Below are 24,991 nucleotides of genomic sequence, written 5' to 3'. Positions count from 1 at the left end.
AGAATAAAGTAATATGACTTTACTTTTGTAATTTTATTGTTTCTTTTTATAACTCTCTCAGCGTGGCCCTGACACTCCGTTATTAACCAGTTTCAGGAATCTGTAAAGTCAGAGTGAAGCGGATTTTATGTGAAACTGGCCTGCCGTAGCGCTGCTGCAGCCGCCGCTGCTGCAGTTGGTGGCGGCGGCGGTTCACGGGGGGAATGACGGGAGGTTGCCGCCGTGTCTCCAGCCTCTAAAAAACACAGACGGCTGTTTGTGCGGCGCAACCTCCGCCTCCCCACCAAACCCCACCTTGGTCTCCAACTCTCAGCTCCTAATTCACACTTCATAAATCAAGATGACCTGTCCCCATGTGAATTCATCCCTCTCTGCGCCGGATAATAGTGGCCCTATTGTTCCCCGACACAAGGATTCATTTCAGGGGGGACAGACCCTCGTCCAGTCTGACGGGGCTCTTTGATAGCTGCAGCGGCTCCTGCGTGTCCGGGGTCCCGGCCCCGCAGCGCCCCGCGTCAGCCCGCGTCTGCTTGGTAGATTTTCAGCGGCTCTGGCAGCTCCTGCAGCTCCAAAAATAAGAACGCTAATTGGCCCGTGTTTATTTCTGCATGGGAGACATAAGTGTTTTTAGCAGGTTGTTTGTGGCACGACGCTTTAACAGTCGCGGCTCTCTGGGAGGTAACTGCACGGAAAAAAGAGCCGACTTTCCCCATTTTTAATAAATAAGCTCTTTTATAAAACATTCTGGTACTACAGTATAGTTGTGTGTGAGGCTGGCATGGCAGAGTGTGACATCATGAGCGTTGACTCATGAGCAGATGAGTGATGCACACTGAGCTTTTTGCCTCGTATTTAGTGGCACATAAACAGCAGTAAAGCCTCACTCTGCTCCTGTCTGTCTCCCTGCAGCTAACGGGAGGGGGGCAGCAATGAAGCAAGTGTTTCTATGGGTTGAGGGGGCTCTGAGCTCTGCACACAGCAGACCTCTGTCACCTGTTGCCACCAGCGGGAGGCTCAGGCGACGGGCGGGGGGCCAAGCCTGGCGGCCAGCGGCAGGACCCTGGCTCCACCTATAGACAGCTCGGTGGGGTGATTTACTCCCCCCGTCCCGCACGCCTCCATGGTGGGATGGTTCGGGTACACGGTGTGTTACAGGAGCGGTGGCGTGCAACCAAGTTTGCATTTCTAATAATGCACCAAACTGCTTTCCCCAGATCCTGCAGGAAGCTTTGATGCTAATAATCGAAGGGAAACCCTTCAGACTTAATCCCAATCTAAGGCAAAGACTTTCTCTCCTGGCCAAGCTGGGTTAGACTTTCAGAGAAATTCATGAGAACTCCTACTGTGTTTGTTACACACAAACCCACATTATGTTACTGGATAAAGTGGGATAATGAGGAGCAGTGCATTCACACTGCTTTAATCCAACTCCAGTCCGTTTGTCTACAAAGTCTGGTTCGTTTGGGGAGATCTGAATGTGCGATTGAACTCTGATCCACCTAAAAACCTCGGTCTCATTTCAGTTGAAGTGAACTCTGGTGCGGTTCAAATGCATATGTGAACACCAATCAGACCAGGAACCGTTCAGAAAGCAGCAAGCGGATGACAGCGCAGGGCATTCTGGGTAAATACAACCAAAACAAATGCGAGAGTCTAGTACTAGCAGGAGAAATGGCAAAAATCTGCTAAAATCTGAAACTACTCCATTTTCGCAGAGGAGGAAGTTGCACTCATATAAAGAAGTTTTGAGTTCCCAGATTGTTGAGTCGTTTTGGTAGTTTGATTTGATTCTAGTTTCATTATTATTTTGTGTTTTTATTTTGGTTAGATCCGTTTCTGTTTTCCTTCAGGTCAGTTCTTGGTGTTTCTGTTGCCACTTTCTCTCTCCTCAGTCTGCCTCCTGCTCCCTCCACTCCCTTAGCTCATCAGCTCAGGTCTTTTGTTCAGCATTCAACCTCCCCAGTATTTAAGCCTCTCATTCTCAGTCACTCCTCACCAGATTCTCTCATTTACTCCCTCTGATCCCCATTTTTGTTCTTCCTTTTATTATTAAAACTCCACCTCAGTGTCCGAAGCCTGCTGCTATTGGGTCCATCACATCACACCATCACAAGAAGGTTTCCGTGTCGTTTCCTTCAATAAGCTCCAAGAACTACAGCAACCATGAGGCACGAAAACCTCTGAAGAAGAGATGAACACAACTTAATTCTTCACAAAATGTAAACAAAAATGGTGTGGCGTCAAATTTTAGTGGCTGTAGGATTTCTCTTTATTCAGGACTTTCATAAGCATTCGACTGATAATTAATATTTTATGTTATTGTGATATGAACAAACATTTCTATTCCAACAAATTCTGTTTTATGCTGAGCAACAGGCTAGTGGAGTTAACCACAGGAGAAATATATTAAAATACTTAAAAGGAGCATCTTGGCGACTCTGGAGGAGCTGCAGAAATCCACAGCTCAAGTGGAGGAATCTGTCCACAGAACAATTATTGGTGATGTAAAACGACATCCATTGTTGAAAGAAAACCAAAATGAGTTTTGTAAGAAGTTTGTTAAAGACAAAGCTAACATGATCCCAGTTGCTGGCAAGATAAATGGAGCCAAATACATTTTACTGCCTTTAATTTGGTCTAGATGTGCAAACTACCCAAAACAATAGCTGTAACTATAGCAAGTAAAGGTTTTAAAAGTATTAATGGCTGTTTATTGGTTGGCTGAGCAGGCAGCATCAGGCCACATGGGACGGACTAACCTATTACTACAAATATCAGTCACTCAGTTAGGCCCATTATTTGCTGGAAAGACTTGTTTTTTTTTTGGCTGGGCTCCTTTCTTCTAATTTGTTTTTGTGTTTATTATCATTAAACTCAGATGTAATTATAGAAACACTCTTGACTTTTATGTCCTTTGAGCCACTGGTAACTCAAAGACTGCAACAGGTATGAAGAGAAAGGCGGGTCCGGCTGAGTTTAGGCATTGTGGTGTAAAAAATATTTAAACCTCTAAGTGTTGGTTTAAAGGGGATCTATAATGAAAATTCACTTTTCGGATGTTTTCGTACTTTCATTTGGGTTTCTTCTGCTTCTAAAAACAATCCAAGTGCTTAAAAAACATCCAGATGATTTTTGGTTTCTGGAAAATGAGCAATTTCCAAAACCAACTGATTGTTCAGTCACACTGTGCTGTTACCTAGCAACCCCAAAACGTTACCTAGCAACCCAAAAACAGCACCAACCAACTCAAGCAGACCGCCAGCCCCATTGTATCCGCCGGACATCCCATTGGACACCCAGAAAATACGTCCTGCATTCTTGCTGTTTGTGCAGGAGGCTCAACTTCTGCTGGTTGTATAGTTGTGCATCTGTTTGAAGCCATTTTCAAGTGGGAGTGTAAACGTTGAATGGGAGGCGTGGCCAGCAGCAGTGTTTTTGGATAGTGACAAAATGAACGCCAAAACTGCAAAACTGAGATTAAAATCTCATTGTCTAAGAATGGTTTTGTGCAAAAAATGAAGAGAGCATGTTTTGCACAGCCAACAGACCTAACGTGTTCAAGGAAGTTTAATAGGCCATCTTTAAGGGAATAAACTAATGTTTGGTGAAATTCAAACTGTCCTACAAACACATTTATATTCACCAGGTAAAAAAACGGCAAACATTGCATGTTCCAACTTTGGTTTACACACAACTGTCAGACCACAAAGTGTCAGCTTTTCTGACTGGTCAACAAACAGAAAAGCTGAATGGTTGGAAGCCGAGGAAGGAAAGGAGCCGCAGCGGCTCGGGCCGAAATGAAGACTGACAGCGAGAGGAATGAGACCTGCACCAGAAGAAGAGGGAGGGCAGGGCCAGTCCTCGTTGGTAGCTGCAGCAGCCCTCAGTCCTGCTGTGGAAAGGGTTAACACGAGACAGTAAAGTGAATCCAGATGTGCTGTTATTATTAATATCTGTGGCTGATGAATGGGAAGGTAAAATTACAGGCGCCAGCCAGGGAGGCCCCCATGCGTTGCCCTGCCACCCAGGAGCTTCCCAGCTCCCTCCTCAGGCTCTCACAGCGGCGGCGCGGGATGAGGCGGCCAGCTGAGCGAGAGTCGGTGTGGCTTCAATGAGTCCAACAAGCAGGGGGGCAAAGAGCGGGCTGGCAGACAAGTCTTCACTTTCACCGACCGCCGGACTTCAGACTCAACCTCAGACCTTAAATTCAGCTCCGCTGCTGCTCTGCATCTCTTCAGTCATTTAATTCCAGCTTCTGACTAAAAGCAAACCACAGATCAGATCCTTCACCCATGAGCTCCATGACTGTGAGGCTACAACACTCTTAATACTCGCCACAAATGTTTTCTGCACCAAAACGAAGGAATTTCCCTTTACAAATGGGAGGTTTCTACACTCCACCATCAGTTTCAACCCTGCTGTAACAAAAACTGAATTATCATCTCAGGAGCTGTAGGGATTGTTGGTAAAATGTATTTTTTATAAAATCCTGTTCAGGAGCACCAGCTTAGCACAGTTCTTGTGGTGGGTGCAGTCAGTAGAGAGGCTTTCTGGACTGTAAAGTCTCCCACATACTTGCGCGTACAGCACGGATCCTGTGAGCCGCCCAAAGTTGTCCACAGGGCCACAAATGGCCCCGAGCCGCACTTGAGCAACGCAACGTAAACACTTTTATTTTAGGGGTTAAGATGCAGTTCATCAGCGTGGGGCACAGCGCTGCTCAACCCCTCATCACGTATCGCACTCAGCACAGCCGCAGACCTGGATCTGCATGCCGGCTCTGCAACTCACCCTGAGAAACTTTCCATCTGTATCTTCAGATTTCATTTTGAGTGACCCAGTTTTAAGCCATTTATCTTTTATTATGTTTAGTAAATTAATAAAAGATGTGACGTAATAAGCTAACTTTATCACGTCACGGTATGCAGTACCTTGCGGCTCACTAGGTGGCGCCCAGGGACCACAGTTTGGTCTAAACCTGGATGGATGAAGCCTCTTAAAGCTCCCTGACTGAAGCGATAAAGCGGAGCAGACAGAGACCAACAAGCCAAGTGAAGCTCACTCCGGCACATCTGTGGGCTGATGAGAAGGAGCTCATAATCACTTTAGTGCCTCTATAAGCTCCTCACACCCTGCAGGTCTCACCTCAGCCAGCCTCCTGTGGAGGTTCAATAAAGTCACACCGGTGTTTATGCCTCTTGCAGACATGGAGACAGACAGTTTTTAATTCAACTACTGTTCTCTCTTTTCACCTCTCGTCATAAAACACGACACCAAGCTGGCCCGGTTTGTGTGCTCCAATATTAAAGAGTTGTTCTGTTGTTTTTGCACCAAACCCTGGTGCTCAAAGAGGTGGCAGGAGGTTTTTCTGCACTTTCCCTATAAGCTGTTATTGCACAGTCCAAAACATACACTAACACAGAATTACTGTCAGTAAAGTTGAAGTCGTCTTAGAAACACAAGCATAAGCACTCACTGCACATTTTTAACAGTTCTGCAGTCATAAAATCAAAACAAATCCAAGTGGCTTAAATGCAGTTCTGGTTAAAACTAAAACTCAGCTGGATTTTTACAATGTTTCCCTGAAAAGGGACATTTTCTTGGCTGAAATTGGTCCAAGAATCAGAAAAACATGCATGTTTTTGTAATTTTTACAAAAGCTATAAAGTCCTGAACTTTACATAATGGCCCCTTTTTAAAGGTGAGCTATTATGACTCTTTGAATAGGTTAGGATAGGTCTATGGCCTACACAAAACATGCTCATTACATTTTTTTGCACAAAATCATTTTTAGATTTGTCTGATCATTTTGAGGGTCTCCGTTACTTTAAATCCAAATGAGCTGCTGCTGGCCACACCCCCAACTCATCGTTTACAGTCGCACGTGAAAATGGATGCAAACAGATGTGCATTAATACAATTGTACATCTTTGAAAAGCAGACATGGAGCCTCCTGCACAACCAACAAGAATGCAGCAAGTGGTTTCTGTATGGTAAGTCAACAACAAAACTCTTGTCTTTGCCAGCAGCCATTGTACAGCGAATACAAGCTGAACAAACATGCTGGAGTTCTGCTTGGGTTGCCAGGCAACAGGCGGAAGTCTGCTAGGGTTGCTAGGTAACAGCCGGGGTTGCTATGTGACGGGTAGTGCCTGCTGATTTATTAAATCACATTCCGGAGGCTTTTGTAACGGCTCATTTTTCACCCAAAAAACATAAATAAACTTAATGCCAAAACAACGGCCGGCTGGTTTTATTAAGCACTGGGACTGCTTTTAGAAGCAGTAGAAAACCAAAAGGGAAGTACAAAATGTGCAAAAATGTGAATTTTACAAATTATGCCCCCTTTAAAACTTTATTACTAGGGATTTAGGAAACGCAGCAGGAGCATATTATAATTTTCCAGTGAACAGAAATATTTGTCAAAAAGCAGAGTTGTAGTTTATATGTGAAATGTTTCTGAAATTCCTGACAACATCTCTACAGTGCTTAGATTTTGTGGTTCACCTTTAGTGATGCAGCAGATAAGAAAAGGAATACAGTTCCTAGAAACCGCAGGATGCAGCAGAGAGAGACCAGGAAAGAAGAAAGGAGCGTAAATCCAGTAGTGGAGAGTCTGGAGGCCGGCCGGCCGAACGGGGGGCTGATTGTTGGGAGGAGGAGAACGGGGGTGAGGAGGCGTCCCGCCCGCTCGGGTTGCTGCTGTTCCCATGCAGTCCTGTGGGAGCCGAGCCAGCCGCTGTGTCGCTGTCTGCTCCCCCCCGGCTTCACCTTCAACATGACAGCTCAGAAGACGAACTCATGCTGGCTTTACTCGCCCTCCTTTGTGCATTTTCAGCAGTGGGATACCAGACAAATTATGCTTAATGACTAGTGGAGGTTGCCAGAGCAATAGCCGCTTTGTTGCCACTGCCAAGTGTGTAAATGTGCAACCTCACACAGCTGCCCTCAGAGCTGCAGAGCAGATGCACTTCCTGCTGCTGGAATAAACACGACCAGGTCTGTGGGGTTCGCTCTAAAGATGGACCCAAACACATGGACTGGCTCCGGGACCAAAAACAGCGAAAATGAGCAGCTGCTGTTGAGTCCCCGCATCACCAGCCCTCCACCGCCGTGCTTCACTGCAAAAAACTAAATCTTACCAAATATTTCTGTATAGTTTCTTGTGCAAATATCTTAGAACATTTGAAATAAAACAAAACTAACTTACAAGTAACTTTTTCCTTAATAATAATGAAAATGTAGTGGAACTGGTGCTTATTCCATCAACATTAAGGAATTAACTTCAAACAAACTGTTGAAAAGTTACTTATAAGTTAGTTCTGTCTGATTTAAAATGTACTAAGATGTTTGGAACTATACAAAAAACTTTTGCAGTTCCTGTGTTTGCAGTGTTGACAGTTGGTTTGAGGCATTTGGGCTGAAATGTTGGATTTTGTTCTTATTTAACTAAAACATTGTTTATGAATCCTTCTGTCATGTCAGCCAAAATAAAATAATTACATCACATCCTCAGCATACTCAGTATTAGTCCTTAATAAAATAAAATAAAATAAAATGAAATAAAATAAAATAAAATGAAATAAAGCTGCTAATTGGGTGTAAAAATGGAGGCTGTGGAACAGGAAGTCAGGTCTGTAGGTCTTGCTTGTAATAGTTCAGGTTGAAGGAATGACAGTTCAGAGCTTTATTGGTGCCCTCTAGTGGTCAGTTAAATATTAGTTGAAATAATCAAAGTATATGATGTCTTAAAGCTGCAGTGTGTAATTTTTATTAAAAAATATTGTTTTACATATTTGTTTAAACTGTCACTATGTCATGACAGTAGAGTATGAGAAAGAATCTGTGAAAACAACAGAAACAAGATGACAACTAGCGCTGTCAATCAAGCTTGTGTATGTGCTGCTCAGCCTCCTTGCTCTTTGCTACGTTGCAGCTTCTTCCCAATAGTCTGCCATGAATGCTAATGATAGTTAGCATGTCCACAGATGATGGGAGATAAACAGTTTTTCTGTAAAAGTTAATTGTTTCTCCAGCGTGTACACGAGGTTGATTTACAGCACTATGAACCGCCTCCTGGCTCTGATTGGTTGTTTTTGATCAGTAGCAGTACATTTCTGCAGACAGAAATAGTAGAAGGTGGAGTAGATCAAGCTTTTCACAGAATATCACAACATAAAAAACAAAAACAAAAAATTATATATAAAAGCTACACTCTGCAGCTTTAAACTGAAGTTTCACTCTCAGTTTGAAGAATTGCCAATCCCTTGGGCTGAACTTTCTGTCCAGTCCGTCTAAGATGTTTTCCTTGTGAATAATCTCGGTCTTATCATAATCTACCAGATTAATGTGTAGCTGCTTTTGGTCATTGCTGATGTCTTTCAGACTGGGTGTTGTATTAACTCAGACCTGGAGGCTTCAGAGCAGCGAAACGGAGCAATGACATGATCACCCGACGCCACAACATTCGGAAAGTGGCCAACTCCACCATGATGGATGCCAGAGCTTATCAGAACAGAGGCAGTGGCCTAACGCTGCTTTTATTTGGTTGATTTCATGACATTTTGATTAATTGGTCTCTAAATTGCCTTCTGGTGTCTATTTGTGTGTCTCTGATGGACTGGAGACCTGCAGTCCCCAATTAATCCATCGTCTGGCACATTCCACATTTCTGCCAGTATTTACAGCAGCATCTGCACAGAATTCACACCAATCAACACACCTGATTGATCCAGATTAGATGAGAAGATGTTTAGTCAACATGGGGTATTTAACTCTAAAACATAGCATGGCTTTCATTATTATGCTGATGATATTCAGGTTTACGTTGCAAATTAAATCAAATTTTAGCTCCAGTAGTTTCTTAAAGATAATTTATCTATGTTTTTTAATCCAGGTGAAGCTGCAGCCTCAGAATGTTTTTATTTTTAAGTATTTTTGGTAAATTCTGTTGAATATCCCTGGATTTATCAGCTGAACATTTCCCACATTGCTAATTTAGTAAATACTTAATTTTAACTTTTTTGTTTTGTTTTTTTCCCATTATAAAAAGCCAGAAAGCCAGTTCAGAGACGTCGCTGTGGAGAGATTTATCCTCACTGGGGTTGAATTACAAAGCAAAGCTGGGAAACGTTAATTGATTCCTAATCGTTGTAACCGAGCTGAGTGGGTAGAGCAAATGTTACAAGCTTGGATTTCCACCGATTGGAAGACTGAAAAATGAGGAGCGGTGCAGAGAGGAGACTTTTTAAAAAACCTGGAGTCTCTCTGATTGCTCCCCAGGGAGACATTTCCACCCCAGTGTCCCACAAATGACATGTTTGCATGTAACATAATCTGCTTTCTTTAAGAGGGGACGCTCCAGTCGGAGTCGCATTCTTCCCAGCAGCCCTGCAGTCAGACCCTGAAAATGTGCCGCTTTCTTTTTCTGCTCCATTTTTCTTCTGAAACATTTGGGAGCTCATATCCTGGACTAATGGACATAATTCCCGGATTGTAAGGAAGTCTCTTAAACCCAATATCTGTCAGGTCTTCGTAGGGAAAGAGAAGCAAACTTTACAGCCCTGAGAAATCATTTGCTTTGCACACAGAAAATTAACAGGCAATTTGTAGCAATGAGATGTGTTGTAGTTTGGATTAGACATTCACATAAACGAAGAGTTTTCCACTGCTGCACGCTGAGAGACGTTTGTTTTCCAAAGAGTTTTTCTCACACCGAGACACAATATAAAGGCCTCCACACAGTGGAGCTTTCAGCACAGCTTCAGTTAGACGGAGACGATGGAAACCTGTCTGGACATTCAGCAAAAATTAACTTAAAGGCAAGAAAAGCAATTAAATCTGAAAAGGTGAAAAAAAAATCTGAAGATTTTCCTGATGATCATCAGACCAGGAGAAGAGGAAACACAGAAACGTCTGCAGGGATTCGACCAAAGGATTCCCAAATGTTTCCACAGATTACGCTACAAATGTGTAAAGAAACATGAACTTTTACAATGATATTATTCGTCACGTTTACCCATTATTGATCAGTTATTACATTTGTTAGAATAAATGCTGCTTCACACTTTCTGGATAGCTTTTTCTTGATGCAAACTTTTCCATTTCATGCTTGTTTTGATATCAGTTTTAGAACCAAACTAATAAAAAAATGTGAAAGTAAAATTACAAGAATAAAGTTATATGGGGAAAAAAGTTATAATATTCCGAGAATAAACTCGTACAGGAACAAAAATCAAAACATGAGAATAAACTCATAATATTACGAAAATAAAAAGTTATGACTTTATTAACACAGCGTCATACAATCAGAAAGATGAGCATAGCAAACATCTCAAGCTACTTTAGCCAATATTTTATAACAAGGATTGAAAATCAGATTTTAATCTAAACTTATTTAAATTTAAATCTATTAGATTCCACTTTTTATTTTGCATCTTATATTCCTTTCAACTTTCTGATGCCTTCCTTAAAAGAATCATTCAACATATCCTTACAGTTGGAAACGGCATAATGGAGGAGCGTTGTGATGCTGTTCAGAGGCAGAGGGTCGGACAGAGCAGGAGCTTCTTAAAGAGACAGAGACCCATTTCAAGGTGTCAGAGCAGGAGCTTCTTAAAGAGACAGAGACCCATTTCAAGGTGTCAAATTTATCTCGAAGTATACGTCTTTTTTTTTTTTTTACTTAATTTTCATAACAACTGCAGGTTTTGATTTTGTTACAAAATGGCACTAAATGTGTGGAAAATAACACCGCCCCTTTAAATTAACATCTGTTTCTGACATTTAAAGGTGAAGTTGCTTTGTTTGTTTTTAAACTAAATCAGACTAAAGCATACAGAAACTGAAACAATTTCATTTTAATTACTCCTTTCCTAAAAGACATACTGGTAAAGGAAAGTTTTATTGGTCAGTTTGTCGTTTCTTTGCTAGTTTTTCAAAAGTCAAAGAGTCAAACTTCCTGTCACTCTTGGATCTTCACCACTATAGACCACTGGATTGTTTCGCTAAAGGTGCTTGAGTGTTTACATTTAAGACTTCAAATTCTTGATTTTAAATCGGATGGATCCAACTTTTGATCTTTTTATGAACAGGAGAGTGTCCAGGAACCGGCTACAGTAGCCGAGCTGAAGGCGGGGCACAAATGGACGAGTGCTGCAGGGAACGTTTCTTTAGTTCGTCACGGCAATTTGCAGCATTTCAGATCCGCAGCAGAGAAATCCGGATTGATAGATGAGCCGCCATGTTGTGACACGGCAATTTGGCACGGAGTGCAGCGCCGTCACCACGGTCCAGCGATCAAAGCAGCCACAGGGGTCAGAGGGAGAGTCTTCACACCATCCAGGCTTGGCATGTTCCTCCATCCGATCCGATGCTGCGCCTGGAACATGGTCGCTCTGTGGTTCAAAGTTTGGTTTCTAATTTTCACACTGACCTCAGAAATTAGACAAAAACAGTCTTGTCTTTCTATGAACTCCATGTTGCAAAGGTGCAGCTTTACTACAAATCAAAACCATAATAGGATACCACTGAGCCAATCAGAGAACAAAATACAAATTTTACAAATTTTTCACATCAAAATTTCATTTTTTAAATCAAAGTTTCAAAGTTTCTGCAAAACATTCACAACATTCAGGTGATGGTTGATGTCCTCAAAGGTATCAGTCACATGTTTCAATGTTATTTATGTTTATTTCATGAGTGATCATATCAGTTTCAGGTTTTGTAAATGAAAATCTGAAATGAGCGGCATGCTTCTATATCAATGCAGAAGCACATTTTACTCAGGATTCTCTGATATTTTAGAACAACTCAGACTGGATGCCATGAACCCTGATGGAGAAGAGCACAACACAGCATGATGCTGCCGCCACCATGTTTCACCATGGGGATGATGTCTGCACCCAATATTTTGCATTCAAACATTTTACATATTTTCTAAACTAATATTCTGATTACACTTCAGTCCAATCACAGTACTCAATCAAACATCGTGTTGACCTGCTAGTATGCATTAATCTGTTTGTGGGATTAAAAAGCAGAATCTTTTACTTTAAATCATTCCTCACTGAGATTACTAGGTCACCCTGGGCAGGTTGCCAGTTACAGGGCAACACAGAGACAGACATCCATGCACACACACACTCACACCTAGGGGCAATTTGGAGAGGGCAATTAGCCTGACTGTGGGGGGAAGCTGGGGTACCTGGAGAGAACCCACGCATGCACAGGGAGAGCATGCAGACTCCATGCAGGGGGACTGGGGCCGGGAGTCGAACCCAGAGCCTTCTTGCTGCAAGGCAACAGCTCTACCAACTGCGCCACTGTGCAGCCACACAATGGAAACAAATAAAATTAATTATCAAGTTTCTGTAAACACAATTGTCCTTACAAAAAATGTCTAGCTGAGAACCAAACTCCAGACTGAAGACTTTTCCCTTTTTGGTAGAAAAACAATAAGTCATGCAAAAGGAAATCGTTGAACTCATTTTAACTTAATATGTGATTCATTGATTTGATTGTTGAAGGAGGCTGCTTGTGTCATTTAATTTTCTCTAATGGAAAGTCTTAAATGTGTGTATTTGAGAGGAAGAACTCTGTATTAAGTTGCCTTTTAGCTCAGATCAACAGCTGATGAATCATCTCACGTTTTCTCCATTTTCCTGCAGGCTTCGGCTCTGCAGCAGGTTGGTGGAGTCGGACTGTTTTCTGGTCAGTCAGTCGGTTTGGAAAAGCTGGAGTGATTTCAGAGAAGAGTTGATGCAGCTTCCTGATAAATATGACATCTTCCTCCCTCCATCAGCTGCATCTGGTTTTACACTCAAACCCACCAGGCTGATCTCCAGTCCAGCTGCTCCCATCATGAACATTTATTGCTTCAAATCAGCTTCCCAGACACTGCACTCAAAAAATACCAAATCTTAGCAAGTACTGATGTCTAGTTTCTAGTGCCAATATGTTAGTACACTTGAAATAAGACAAAACCTAAAAGTAACTTTTTAAAATGATATAAGAGGTGAATAATTCCTTAATGTCGGTGAAAAAGTACAAGACATTTTTCTCATGCTATAAGTGAAATAGTCTGCCAGACAAACTTGAACTTTTTCAATCAATATTAATGAGATATTGACTTAAAATAAGCCCCTATATTTTGCTAAAAAGTTACTTGTAAGTTTGTCGTATTTAAAGAGTACCAAGATATTTGCACTAGAAAGTGGACAAAAAATACTTTTTTTTCTTGTTTTTGCAGGGTGGAGCTCGGCATCTGACCCTGGGAATGACTCGGTTTCAATCATTTATTTCCTCTCCTTTCTTAAAGTTTCACTGAGGCAGGAAGGGCAGACGGACATGCTGCAACAATTAATTAGGAGACATTCAGGAAAGCTGCTCTGATAATAGAAAATTAAATCAGACCACCCACCTGAAGGGGGCAGAGGACTTGAAATGATACTCAAATAAGAGTAGAAATACTTCAACATATCTTTATTCAAATAAAAGTAAAAAGTAACCATCTAAGAAATTACTCAAGAGTAAAAAAGTATTTGGTAAGAAGTCAAATTAATAATTTAACATTTAAAAATGACATCATCAGAAGAACCAAAATATAAAGTTGAGTTGAAATTTTGACTTTTTAGGGACAACAGTGACAATAATCCATATAAGTATTAAAGAAATAACAAAATTGGGCAAAATAATTATTTTCCATATCCGTTTTTTTTTTCATTAAAAAAACTTATTAAACTTGAATAAAAACTGCAGGTTGAAACATGTTTGTTTTTCATTCAGTGGGAAGACAGTAGGAATACTTCAAAATAAAATTACTCAAGTAAAAGTAAAAAGTAAATAAAAAAAAGTTACTCAAGTAACTGTAACTAGTTACTACCAAACTCTGCCACCCACATTTTGTTTTGAATAAAATAGGAGAATGAAGGCAAAGCTAAAATCCAGGAGAACTTATTCTATTTCTTTTTAATATATTTTGTGAAGTTTGAGGGAAAAAAATGATTTAAAGTTAATAATTTGAACTGATATCTGTGCTTAAAGTCCGATAATCTCCCTGTGGAGTTTCTCTCAACAACGAGCCGCAGCAGAAAGATTAGAGAGCCGCAGTGACTGACAGCAGTTCCACATCCTGCAGCTCTGCGCAGCTGATTTATTTTACAGTTTTAACCCTTTTCAGAGAATTCCCAGCATGAAAAAACAAGACGAAGTTGGTGAGGACAGACAGGAGAGTGTTGACGGTGGAAGCTGAGGAGTCTGCGGTCGGCTCGGTTTTATTGTCTCTCCCTCCCAGCCTGGCAGGGAGCCCGGTCCTGCTCCGCTCTGGGCTGGTTTCTATGGGGACGATTCGGTTTCCTCTGAACTGTGACACACATTAAGGAGGATTCACACCCGCTTTAATCCAACTCCAGCCCGTTTAGGTCCGGGTCGTTTGGGGAGGTCTGAATGCGTAATCGAACTCTGATGTGGCCCAAAAGAGCGAACGCTGGCCCGCCTACAAACCTCGACTTGGACCAGGAGGGTAGAGAGTCCAAAAGAGTAGCAATACGTTTTTACTCAAAGAGTAAAAAAGTAGCCATCCAAGAAATGACTCAAGTTAGAGTAAAAGGTATTTGGTCAGATTAATCATATAACAGTTAAAAATTACACAGACAGACCAAAATATAAAGTTAAGTGGAAATGTTGGTATTTTAAGGACCAAAATGACAATTTATATAAATAACGATCAGGCAAAATGCATGTTTCCAAATCACTTTCTTTCAATAAAGAAGCTTTAACAAAAACTGCAGGTGTGTTTCTGATGAATTAATGGTTAAAACATGTTTGTTTTTCATTCAGTGGGAAGAAACCAGAAATTTTACTCAAGAGAAGAGATACTTCATAAAATTACTGAAGTAGAAGTAAAAAACAGCACAGTAGAAATGCTGTAAAACTACCCCCCGCCCCCCAATCGAAGTAAATGTAATTGAGTACATGTAACTAATTACTACCCAACTTTGGTTTGGTTAAAATGGCATCTGGTGCGGTTTGAAAACAACACCAAACGGACCAGAGACCGCTCCAAAAGCAGGAAGTGAACTACAGCGCAGGGCATTCTGGGTAAATACAACCAAACCAAACACACGAGTCTAGCAGGAGAAACAGCAGGAGGTCTTCTGCCAAAGGCAAAACAGAAATCTGACCTTCAGTCCTTCAATTACATTATGTGAAGTAGTAAGTTTTGCTGCATTTCCATTGTCAATGCAAATAGCACAAATTTACATAAAAAAATAACGTCTTAAAAAAAATCAAACTAAACCCTCATTGTCTTTGTTTTCGCGCTAGGACATGGAGGTTTTTCAGCTCTATTGGATTTTATATATTTCACAAAACTGCAATGGAAACTTTTCACATTACAAAAGTTAAGTTTTCAACATCCGGACGATACTGGCAGAAAACACGAAGACGACGCCTGGATCGTGTTTTTTAATGACTTATCACATGACCAAACGTCTTCATGTGGGATTTTAATGACGTTTCTCATTTAATCAGAAACACCACAATTACAAAATTTTGTTTATTCGACGAATATCGGCAGTTTTGTGCATATTTGGAAGAAACGCAGCTACTATCTTCCTCAGTGGTTCTTGTGTTGTTTGTTTCAGTGGTTGTTGGTGCAGCGCCCCCACAGGCCAAAAGGGGAACAGGCTGCGGATGCAGATGGACTTCCTGAATTAAATAGAATATTTTTGAAACGATTTTAGTCCCATCATAAATAAAATTATGATTCCAAAACAACTTTTTCTATTTGCTCAGGTTTTCTCGTCTGATCTTAAAATCGGATGATCTGAAACAATAAAATAGTTTTTTTGAAAAAGGACATCAGAGCAATAACCTAAATAAGCAGACAGACTTCAGAAGTCCGCGGCGGCAGTGACTGATGGGCTGCGTCTCTAAAGACGCTGAGGTCACACTAAGCAAAGACCCGATCCGCTCTGGAGTCTCTGGGGCGACAGAGGGCAACGCTGCACCTCTTCTGCCCCTTTGAGTCCAGCCGCAGCTCCTGGCGGTCAGATGAACTACTTAGATTTCAAAAGATGCTCCACAAAAATAAACACTGGCAACGAATGGAGATCAGATAAACGCCAAGAAAAACAAAAAACAAAACAGTGACTTCTGCACTGATCACTTGATTGAACGAATTCCTTCAATCCACAAACACATTCTATTACATTTACTATGCATGAGAGAAAAGGGTTTTTCTTCTTCCTGCTTCCTCTTCACTAATGTAGAAAATGATGTAGATGAATGTGTTTGTGAATTGATAAAATCTGCACCAGAAATCAGAACAGAAATACTTGGTAAGACTGTTTTTGCAGTGAAATCAGGCATAAACCTGCCCTTCTCTCAATAATTACTAAATCAGCTTTCATGGCCACATGCATTAATTCAGGTTGCAAATCATTCTCATTAACTCATTATTGTGTAAGATTTTATGTTTTACTTATAAAGTGTTTGAGCTGATTTACAGTTCAGCACATTTTCAACTCTTCTGAAAAAATAAAAACATCTCAGCAGGTTTATCTGATCTGGTTTCTAGTGCAAACATCTCAGTACACATGAAATAAAACAAAATTAACTTTTCAGCAACACAGAAGCTCGTTTTAAGTCAATAATTATATAATATTCATTTTAAAAAGTACTTGTTAGTTACATTGGCAGATTATTCCACCTGTTATATGGTTAAAATGTCTTACAACTGAAATAATCTGCCAATGGAACAAGTACTTTTCCATCAATATTAAAGAATTATTGAATTAAAACAAGCTGCTCTGTCTTGCAGAAAAGTTACTTGTAAGTTTATACATTTGAACTAAGATAAAACTAAGTTATTTGGAGGAGAAACTAGACCAGAATTACTCCATGGACATTTTTTTAAAGTAGTTTTACTTCTGAATCACTAGAATAACTTTAAGGCTTATTGGCAATAATCTCTACCTTCCTCTGTGTCTGCCAGGCTTTAGCTCTGTTGATCTGCGGTGGGATGAAAAAAAATGGTTGCAAAGCAAACAAGAAAAAACTCAGGAATATTATTAAACTGAGTCCTTTATTCACGAGGAGAGGAGGAATGGTGCCAGCAGCTGTTTTCTGGCTCTGAACCAGGTTTTAGTGAGACCAACAGCTCAACAAACTACAACATGGGAGAATCATCCCACTTAAGTACCACGGCACCAGCCTCATCCAGTAAAGAGCAAACAGCAGACTGTGTGAGAATTCAGGCCGCAGCTTGAATTCCTTCCAGCACTTGAGAGACGGCTTAATAACTGCAGAATTAAACTAATTACAAACACAGCGTCGGCAGCGGCAGAACCAACCCGCGCCAAGCTCACGAAACCCCTAAGAGTCTGGATCGCAGCCTATCTTCTGCTTCCAAAAACGCGCCAATAAAATAACCAAATTAAAGCGAGGTAGATTGAATAATTTATGTACACAAGTCTCAGTTTGTTCCCTCTGTTCTGTTGTGGATGGAGGAGGTTCTGCTCGTCTGCTAAGCCAACATGAAAACCAACGAGGAAAATACAAAAGATTTCACTGTGTTTTGACAAAAAGACTCAAACTCTGGATAAATCAGGAGAGTTTGTGTTGCTACGGCTGCAGCACTTTCGATTTGTGTTCAAGTCCAAAGCTGTAATGAACAGAGGCAGGAGCGATGCCCAGGTTCTGCAGCCAACCAGGTGTAGCTGCCAGGCACTCTGCAAAAACACTAAATCTTACCAAGTATTTTCATCTAGTTTCTACCTTAACAGATGCACTTAAATAAGACTAACTTTTAAGTAACTTTTCAGCAAGATATAAGCTAGTTTTTCTTGAATATTGATTAAAATAAGAAGTACTAGTCCGCTGGCAGATTATTTCACTTACAAGAGATTATCTGCCAGTGTAACTTGTACTTTTTTAATCAATGTTACTTAAAACAAGCTTTTATCTTGCAGACAAGTTATTTTTGTCTTATTTCAAGTTAAACATATTTGCTGTGTGAACTACACCGTTACATTTTTTTGAATGTTTTATAAAGTCTTGTAAATTTTACAGTAAAACATAAAATTCTGGCAGCTGTTTTTGCCAAAACTCCACCGTGAAATTACGGAAAAAAACATTTTATTCTTTCACATTGGCAATGCTGATTTTACGGTTAAAATTGGTGCTAGAGTCAGTGTTTTACTACAATAAGAACATTTTAAGAAAAAGAATATTTTGTGTTCCTAAAATGAACATGAAAACAGTAAATAAAATAAAATTAATATACAAATGTGAATTATACAAACTCACCAATTTATGGATTTTTCCTCTCACAAGTTTATCATTTATCACCGCTAAATATACAGAATGTTTTTACAGTGTAGACAACACTTGGTAGGATTGTGTGTTCAGCCAACAGATCAGAATTCGATCACATCTGAGGAAATCAGAGGAAATCAGGGAGGATTCACAGTTGTTACTGCAGAGGAGGAAGAAACCTTCGCAGATTCTTCTTCTTGTGAGCATAATGAGTTAAAGAGCAACTGGGCAGCAGGAGTCACACCCATTACGGCTGAACTGACGGTGTGAACAGCAGCAGAACCAGAATCACAGTAATTCTCTCAGAGACCCCATGAATCCTCCTGCACCACTTCAAGCTGCAAGCAGGTGAGGAGAGTTAAAGAAGCTCTGGGCATTAAACCGACTGAATGATGCCAAAAACCCAAACTCAACTCAGTTCACCACCAATCAGCCACCTTTCTGGTTGATAAACCTCTTAAAGGGGCAGTTTTGTGTTTTCCATGCACAAAGTGAAATTTCATAGCACAATCAAATAACTGTTACATGACTTAAACGAAATTTGGCTTTCCAATTTGATGCCTTGAAATTTCGTCTCTGTCTCTTTAAGAAACTCCAACACTTCACCTTTGGCACATCGTCACAACATGCTCCTCATTATGCCGTTTGCAGCTGTTGACAGGAGAGTTGTGTGATGAGCTCAGAAGCTGCTGCCACTAGTCTGGAGGAGCTTGGTGGAAATAAGCAGCGCTTCGTGATTCAGTGATTCTTCAAACATGCATGAAAGAATCAAACAAAACTACAATTCATGAGGAAACATAACATGAATTAAAACTAAGTCGATTTTATGTAACACTGCCTCTTTGAAACTGGATTTTAATAGTTTGAGTTAGATTTTAGAGTATTTAAACTGGTAGACATCAGTGTGAGATTTAACAGTTCCTTCTCCAATCAGCTGCATCCATCCGTTTCACAACAGGTTGCTCTCGCTACAATCCTCAGTTCCTCCAGGGTTTTGTAATGTTTTATCATAATTGTTGTGCCCTTAAAATACAGATTTTGTGGCACATTTTTCTAAAAGTTGCAGTAAAAGTTGAGATATTTTAAGCTTAAAAGCTACACAGAACCCGACGTCTGCTGAAAAGTACAGGAACGTGTCAAATTTCCAAATGGTGAGTTAATTTGAACTAATATTTACAATCACAACTTCCTGAAAGGAACAGCCTTCTGTAGTGACAGCTGTGGCTTTTCATCAACGACACAAATGTGATTTTTTTCCTCCATTACAAGCTTTTCAATCCCCCTCAAAACAATAAACTGTAACTTTTGAAAATGTCTGCAGTTTGAACGCATTTTGTCCAACTTTTATGTAACTGAAGTGAGACGTGCGTCATAATTCTGCAGCAGATGAAGCCAGACGTGGTAAATCTGGACGTAAACAATGACAAGTTAAAACCAAGAGGAAAAGAACATGATGTTTACCTTCTGCTCCTTAAATGACACCGTCCTCCCATCAACCTGTGTATGGTTAGAGCTAATTACTTTATTTAAGCAGAGAGATTATGGAAGTCTGAGTAATGAGTGTGTCTGTATTGCAAACAGAAAAAGTTATTGTTTAGTATTTGTTTTATCAGAGTCATTTTTTTGCTGCTTTTTTCCAGGCTGACTCTGGGTCTGGTCGGCTGATTGCACAGATAGACATGCAGGAATCTGGAGCTGGCTGCCAGAAACCACAGAAAGAAAAAAACACGGAGAGGAGCCCCAGTCTGCTGCAGGGAGAGTAACTGACTGGTATGTAGAGCTGCAGGAGGAGGAGGAACCGTCTGTGGTGTCCAGAGACGGTTACTACTAATGACCCATCAGCTGCCATTAGAGGCAATGAGAGCTTAAAACTGAAATAAACCAAATAAAACCTTTTTATATTCCTCCTTTAAGGAACAGATGACAACTTTCATTTTGAAAACTTTAAAACTTTCCGAGGGTAGCAGGGAAACACTCTCATGCACTCAGAGTTGGAACTTATATGTCTCAACTTTTGGCCTGGGTCAGAACTTTAAAAGGTTAATGTTTAATAATTACATAGACTTTAACGCAGCTAATAATTGGTTTTTAACATACAAATTCCTGAACCGGAACCTGTGTCTTGCGTTTCTGGTACATAAATCTGACGCACAAGCTAAATAGAAGGAAAATTAAAACGTTTGAATAAATTTGCACTCAGCACCATTAACTTTGGAGATCCTTAATAAAATCTAGTACAGGAGAAGTGACTGCTGCAGTTTGTAAGAAGCCAAACGTGGAGTTGGAGATAATTTCCATCAAAATTAGAATATTTAGAAAAATGACAAAGTGAAGAACTAAAAAACGCCAATTATAAACCGCAAAATAACTGCAGATTCCAAGGTGGACAGTTTCTTTTTAAAAGTCTTTTTTGTCTATCTTTTGATTTTTTTTTTTTATACAAAAAAGAAAGTTTTCCAAAATGGCTACTTGCTAAGCTGTGATGCGTTCACTGACCTAAATTTGAAAAATTATTGCATGTCCCTCATTTGCTTTGCTATTTTTTACCTGCATCCCAAAAGGTTTTTTCCTGCATAAACATTTTTATATATAATGTAAAAAAAATCTTCACTTTAATCAAATGAGGCCGCGAGAAAAAAACACAAGACAACAAACTAACTTAAATCAGACGACAAATTTTAAATGTTCAGCATCACCTGAACATTTAAATAACAGTGTTCAAAGAATTTTAGCATTAAAAAACAACAAGGTTTATAAAAAATGCTTTGACCCGTAAACCTCAGCAATGTGGGTTATTTTTTTAAACAAACAGAGTAGGTCCAGTTTGATACTGGATTTGAATCCCAGTTATTTCATGACTGATGGTGTCTAAACTACGCTGCCTGAAGGCGTCTTCATCTCTCACAGGAAGCCGGTCATGTGAGCGTGCACTCAAGCAAAGTACAGTTAGATAAAATATCATTCGCCGAGGTACAGTTGACCCCAAAATGCAGCTTACGCAACCGAGAGTTGGCAGAAGAAACAGCGGCGCAGAGGGCAAGAAGAGCGCATTATGAGCCTCTCAGCCTGGAGGTGAACATTATCAGCCTATATATCTGATTTGTGGCTTTTCTGCTTGTAAAAATAACTCTTTATTCAAATCAGCACTTATCCACGGGCAGTCCGTAAATATTATTTTAAACTTTTACAGCCAGCGATGGAGGTGGATGGGGCCGACACTTTCTGAAGCCCAGAACTGAGCCAGAACCGTCATTAATAGAGCCGGGCCTCCAGCGCCTCGGTTTAATACTCTGTAACTGAAGTCTAAAGGTGAAGCTTTTACAAGCTTTAGGCAGAAACACAAACATATTTCAACATGCAGGAGCACTCCTGCCACTCCCCAGCTGTGTGTAAACGCATTATTGTCTCCTCCTGAAACACTGGCACCAAACTAAAGAATAAAATTCATCTTTAAAGGGGATTTTTTAAATGAAAGATTCACATTTTGCATGTTTTTCTGTACTTCCATTTGGGTTTCTATTGCTTCTAAAAACAGTGCTTAAAAAAACCCATCCACACAGTTTTTGGCAAGAAGTGGTGACGTCACAAATCAGCAGGCACAATCCCTCACCTAGTAACCCCAGTCCGCTCCCTAGCAACCCAGGCAGAGTTCCGTCAGTTACCTAGCAACCCAAACTGAGCTCCAGCACATTTGGTAAGCTTGTTTTACTGCAGTACAATGGCTACTGAAAAAGACAAGTGTTTTGTTGTTGACTTGCAGTCTAGAAACCAGTTGCTGCATTCTTGTTGATTGTGCAGAAGGCTCCATTTCTGTTTTTCAAAGATGTAAGGTTGTATAATTGCTCATGTTTGCAGCCATTTTTTATGAACGAGTGTAAACATGGAGTTGAGGCATGTGGCCAGCAGCAGCTTGTTTGGATTTAAAGAGACAGCTCTGCTGAAAGGACCCGAAAGGTCCTTTCAGGATGAAAAGCAGACAATTCTAATTATTCCAGGAAGACTTTGTGCAAAAAATGTTTTGAACACATTTTGTAAAGCCCACAAACCTACCCTAACAAGTTCAAGGAAGCATAATAGATCACCTTTAATCTATTTCAGCCAAAGAAATAACAATAAATAGTAAATAGTATGCAGTATACCTCTGCATACTTGAAACATTTCATTAAGTGTTCATAGGCCTTCCCAAGTTCGAGAATCCCCTCCGGTGACCAGTATCTCCAACAATAATCTGCTAAAACACAACAAGACAACTCTGAAAAATTAGCTTCCAAGTGGAGCCATTATTTTGTTAGCTCTGGCAGACTGCGAGGCACCTGGGAAATCTGAGCTGAGGTTAAGGGGGCTGCTGCAATCCAAGATGACTTTCTAGAGCTAATTAGCGCTGTATATTAGCAATCAAAAGAACCCCACTCTGACACACTGCGGGCAGCCAAGAAACATATTTTCCTCCATGTGTGAGACTAGCAGCAGAATGTTGATCCAGGAGATACGGGGTTACGATAAAGTCACGTCTAAGCATCTGATGATGGTCCATTCCTCATAGACAAACCGGTGCCAAGAAGGGAAGACATCAGAAAATGTTTACGCTGAATACAAGACTGTTCCAGGAGCAGCAGCTCCACATCAAGAAATACCTTATGAAAACTATGGAGTCACATCTAAACAAAGAAACAAACCGTTGTTGGAATATTTCCTGGAACCACTAGGTGGCACCAGAGTTTCAGCACCAGCCCATAATTTTTCTGCAACAATTAGATACAAAACAAACAAACAAACAAACAAACAAACAAACAAAACAACAGAAACCTGGTGGTTCTGTGAAACATGGATCAAAACTGAGGACATGAAAGTTAGGGTACATGTTGTTAGGGTTGCCATGGCAACAAGAGAAATGCGGATCAAATGCAGATATTAAAACATGAATATAAAACCACAGAGTAAAATGAGCTCCTCAGTTAATCCCCTCTTATGAAAAATAGTTTGAGGAAATTTTCTTTTCCCCACACATTCAACACATATCTGTCCAGCTTCTCACCTAAATACAAATAAAAGTTTTATTTTATATTTCAATTATTTATATCGTCAGAGTTTTATATTTTCTTGATGGGGAAAACACAAAACGTGCAAAAATTTCCAAAAAATAAGACACAAAAGGGAATATTTCATACCAATATTGATTTTGATTAATTACTAGATTATTCAGGGGAAAAAATTAAAGGTTCGATTGGACAGTAACAAACTGGATTCATTTATCTAATTTTGAAACATTAACTACATTAAAATTGAGCAACAGTTTCTGCTTTTGCGAGCAGCTCCGGTCAGTGTGTCCGTTTAACCAGCAGGGGGCGCAACAACATCAGAGATAACCGCGCTGTCAGACACTTGTTGCTCAATAATTTAGGACTATATATATATATATATATATATATATATATATATATATATATATATATATATTCACGGGAAAAGATTTTTATTTACAACCCAGAGTTGTTTTTAATGTACTACTTGTTAAACATCATTCCATTTTTAATTGTTTTAAATCTAATAAAAACATGTTTATATTAGTTTTTTATGTTTTCAGACTATTTTATGAGACACTAATGAAGAGTCTGAGGGAACTACAAGTATGACTGTTAGATAAAACTAAAATAATAATAATAAAAAACATCCATTAAAGAGTTTGAAGACTTTAAAAGATCTTTAACCTGTTATAAAAGTTTTTAATTTCCTCTCTCTAGGTTTAAAAAACAAAAAAACTGGAACTGTAACATCTGCACTCATGTAAAGTCAGTTAACTGCTTTGTTTTTCTCTGTGAAACTATCAAAGTTTTGCATTTAATTCCATCTAAACCGTCACGTTTTAGCTTTATGGGACAATAAACCAATAAAAACGTTTATATCGCGATAGACAGATAATATCAACAGACAATACATCTGAGAATATTCAATATTAAGAATATTCACTGAACTGAGATCCAGAACCGCACAGCATTCTGGGAGACGTAGGCAGAGGAAACACTTCAGCCACTCAACCTCTCACAGCTAGCTAAGCAAGTTGGGTGGCATCAACTCACTCACTCTTTGGTTCCCTAGCAACATCCTGCTGAGCAGCTTATGGTTACCTAGCAACACCCTGCTGAGAAGCTTATGGTTACCTAGCAACAACCCATTGAGCAACTTGTGCTGAACTTTAAGGTTTTCCCACCTTATTTTTAAAAGTAAACAGCACGGAGTGAAAAAGAGCATCACACTTTTTAACTTTAACTATTTCAGATAGCATCCGTCTATAGATGACAGTAAAGTGAATGATATTCCTGCTTTAGCTCTCACCAACCTTATGAAAGTCTGTTTTTTCTGGAGACGACGTCCAACATGGAGCGAAGCCACTTCGCTTTCCACTGGAATTGGAAGTTTTTAGATTTTCTGGAGGAGAACAGAAAAACAACACAATCAATTCAGCAGGTTTTCCTTGACATGTGACACTAAGAGTTTCTGGTGCTACTTTCATCTTTTAAATAATACAGTGAGATAATGAAAATAAAATTTCCAAAAATATAAGTCCAATACAGGCAGTTTTTCTGTTAAATCCAGCTGAAAACATAAGGGGAATAAACCAGTGCAATAATTTATGAATGTAGCACATCTTCCTGATTTCTTGGGTTTAAAATTT

General features: G+C 40.0%; 1 long non-coding RNA gene across 1 annotated transcript in view; it reads right to left on the bottom strand.

Moving 5' to 3' along the window:
• The window catches only part of LOC107837725 (uncharacterized), a 56,121-nt gene extending 31,380 nt beyond the window's left edge, over window positions 1-24,741 (bottom strand). The window contains exon 1 of the long non-coding RNA XR_001663768.1: window positions 24,656-24,741. This is a non-coding gene — a long non-coding RNA (uncharacterized LOC107837725). The remainder of the gene's footprint in view (window positions 1-24,655) is intronic.
• Between the last annotated feature and the right edge of the window lie 250 nt (window positions 24,742-24,991).

The sequence above is a fragment of the Poecilia formosa genome, unplaced genomic scaffold (genome assembly GCF_000485575.1).
Source record: "Poecilia formosa unplaced genomic scaffold, Poecilia_formosa-5.1.2 Scaffold170, whole genome shotgun sequence".
Classification (NCBI taxonomy): Eukaryota; Metazoa; Chordata; class Actinopteri; order Cyprinodontiformes; family Poeciliidae; genus Poecilia; species Poecilia formosa.
Note: the sequence above shows the minus strand (reverse complement) of the source record. Positions and strands in the feature narration are given on the sequence as shown.